This window comes from Anneissia japonica, unplaced genomic scaffold (genome assembly GCF_011630105.1).
Source record: "Anneissia japonica isolate Jap-2015-1 unplaced genomic scaffold, ASM1163010v1 scaffold287926_len136070_cov111, whole genome shotgun sequence".
Taxonomy (NCBI): Eukaryota; Metazoa; Echinodermata; class Crinoidea; order Comatulida; family Comatulidae; genus Anneissia; species Anneissia japonica.
The window spans coordinates 86,441-90,100 of record NW_022683512.1 but is presented as its reverse complement, the minus strand read 5'-3'; positions in this window follow the sequence as shown (position 1 = coordinate 90,100).

Sequence of the window (3,660 nt, the reverse complement as noted above, 5' to 3'; positions counted from 1 at the left end):
GCAATCCTGCTTCGGGACTTTCATCGTCCCCTATTGGCATCCTTTTCCGAAATTATGGGATTCACCACAATCCCATTAGTTTATCGGTTCTTGGTGTTTTCTTTTTCCCCAACAAAAAAAAAAAAAAAAAACAACTGTGATGGGGAAGCCAGGAGAGGAATTCTAAAAAATAAAAGTGGGACGAGTGACGTGCCGCTGCCCCGGTGATTGGTTGTAAATGACGTCATCTATACGTTGCAGCCAATCACCGGGGGAAATCCACGCACCCTTGGAAGACCCCATGGAGAACCCCGCACGGAGTGCGGAGAAAACCAAGAGAACGGGAGATACACGACGAAGACCTTGAAGATAACATACAGACCTACTTATCACCAATACTTAGAGTGTTAATTCACCCGCTAGTGAATGGTGAGTATGTCCACTTTGTCGTATATAGTATCTCAAGTAGTGTAAGAATCTATAGAGACCTAGCAAATCTCTATAGTATGTTAGTATTTTATCAAGCGTGTGTGTGGGGTCCCTCAAAGCTGCCCGTCGTAGTTTTGGAGAAGAACAATGCTGAATAATTTGCAACTTAATCTCATTATCACAGTCCACAAATGAACACGGCTTTGCAGCCCGGCGTAGCCTGGTAACGAACGCATCAATGGACTCATTAGGTCCCTGTTGTAGTTGCCGAAATGTGTAAATTGCAAAAGGTACGTTTTTCTTGGGCTCAAAGTAAGTTTTGAGCGCTGTTTTGGCGGCATCATAAGTGTCTCCAGAGTTAGCTAATGTTTGGAAAATGTCGTAGAGTGCCTCACCCCCGTAATGGAGGAGAAGTGCTCTCTGTCGCGCAGCATCGGTAATGGCCATCGCCTTGAAAAAATTTTCCAATCGTGCAGTGTACCTGTCAAATTCCTGGCTGTCCTCTGGACCATTCCGTAGCTTAAATTGCGGAAAATTGGGCAGTAATGAATCCATGGTCTCGTCGCCAATGTGATGCTTGAGGTTGAATTGTAAATGTAATATAATGGCAAATAAATGAGACTTGTATACACCAGTACTGTTAATATCTCTCTGTCCATTTATTGTACCCCCTCACATGTGCCCTCTCTACATCCCATAATGATAAAACCGTTTCCAGGAACTTTCTGTCCCAATTAGCAAATTACACAGTACTACAGTATCCAAAATATTTATTTGCTTTATTTTTATATTCTTAGGTTAATTACACACCACTTGCCAAAAACAGGCATTTTTGAAGGCGAACAGGAAAGCTTGCTATTTACCCATGATCTGGGCCTCCTCGAAAAAGGTGCATACCGTTTTGCTGGCCAGATCATAGCCCGGAGTATACTGCACGTTGGACCCGGGTTTCCATACCTGAACCCCTCATTGGTGGCTTTGATGTCTGGGGAAATTCCCAAACTGGACCAGAAGAAGGTCATGGATGAGGATGTCCGTCAGAAACTTAGGAAGGTAGAGTAGACACTAATTCACCCTAACAATGAGAATATTTATATTTTTTTACATCAACTGGATTTTAAAAATTGATTTATTGATTTAACGTCTCGGGGTAAGTTAAGTTTTTCCAGGCTACGGTGCGGAGTGCAGTGAAGGTAACTGAACCGGCTCATACGCTTTGGGGAATTGGCTTACCGTAGGCCGCTCGAGGTGAAATTTTATATTATTTTTTAGTTTTATTATTTCCAAAGTTATTGATCAAAAATTACGAATTTAGTTTTATTTTGTAAAGGAATAATTTGTGCTGATTTGCAGATGCATTTTGCTATTCCGACTGTTTACTTAGTTTTTTAAATATTTTTTTCAAAGTTATTGATTTAAATTAATTATAGGGCCTAAGAAAATTAATGAAAATAATTTGTTTTTCTTTTAAAAAAAATTGACAACACTATATAACTACTTATTTAGGAAAAACATTTCATTATCTTTCAATTCTTATCAAAGAAATTGTTATTACTCTTACAGACAAAATTATATTTAATTATTTTTATGTCACTAAAATAATTTCAAAAATGAAATTTGAAAATGTGGGACTAAATGGGTTAACCAAATGACACACACTCCAAAACATGGAATAATGTTTTTTTTGTTAGTAGTAAACACAAATAATAATCAGTCATTTATGAAATATATGTTAACTTCTTTAATAGATAACAAACGTCCAGACGGAAAGTGAATCCCAACAAGTTGTTGCAGAGGTAGAGGACTGGGCTACAAGTACTGGATGCAACGAGATTTACAATCTAAATCCTAATAACAAGGGGGAAACTGTCAACGCCTTGCTGAAGCAATACATATTCTACCGGTAAGAACCAATGTACATCTTGGCTTTATGTTAAAAAAACAGGACGCTCTCAATACGAATATTCATTGACTGTTGTTAGTATTTTAATGTAAAATTCACTAATGGGTTAAGATAGGTAAATCAAAATGGATCTTACAGAGGAGTCTCTTACATAATACGGTAACAAACGTGTGTATAAATCTGCTATTTCACATCATGTAATAATATTAATGCATTCTTCAAAAAACAATCACTGTCAAAATAACGTCAATCAAAACAAGTATATAATATATGCTAAAAATATTTTAACTGGTTTTAAACAGATAATATTTTAAAATGAGCAAGTTAATTTTAAACTTTATTTTAATATTTTGTACTTTTTCGACACACGTAATGATAATGACTGTATTTTCTTGGGCTAACAGTAAGTAAATATGTTGTGTATTTACAGTTGCAAAGCAGAAATAGATGAATTTACCAATGGCGTGAATGATGTCGGAGGATTTTGGAACTTGAGTCAAGGAAACAAGTCAATGGTACGCTTATTATTGACGGCAAGTAACAAACAAGCACTGACATTTTCTAAGCTAAAGAGTCTCTTTAAGGTTCATTGGACTGAGGGAAACTATTCTCTAAAAGACAAGGAAGACGAAACAATATTTTGTTGGGAGCAGTTTCTTAGGAAATGTGGAGGTAAATGCCTGTGGTCGAGCTAATTTTATACAAGAGATTGCAAAATGCAATTATCGTAATTGATTCATCAGATGATTGTGTTGAATTGATATTTAAAAAAAAAATTAAAAAATCATTTTATTTGATTTGGTTTAACTCTTTCATTTGAATATAAAAATTGAATTTTAACAAAAGTACTAGTACAGTGTATAATGCCTGCATTTAGACAGAATTAATGTCAACATAACGGTGTTATCTGTTTTTGAAATATAGGTATTAACCCTGAAACAATGTTTCCATTAAACCCCAATAATGTGCACTATTTAGTATGTTAATATTGTGATTATTACTGTGATATTTAAAAAATTATAGCTGGAGAATGTGTTGGAAATGTCATAGTCGATGGACATCATATGGAAACGAAAATCGGACTTCAACACATCCTTAAGTTTGTTACTGGAGCTGAGGATGTACCACCAACGGGATTCGACAAATTGTTGGATATAAACTTCTACACAAAAACCGTTGGCAAGAACTATCCAACTGCATCCACATGTGGATTAGAAATACATCTGGCAAGAGGTTATGAAGATGTGGACGAGTTTTGCTCTTTATTTGTAGAGGCGATTTTGTGTCCCCCCGGATTCGGAAAGTTGTAGACTACGATGATTTTTTTTTGTTGTGGGAAGAATTAAATA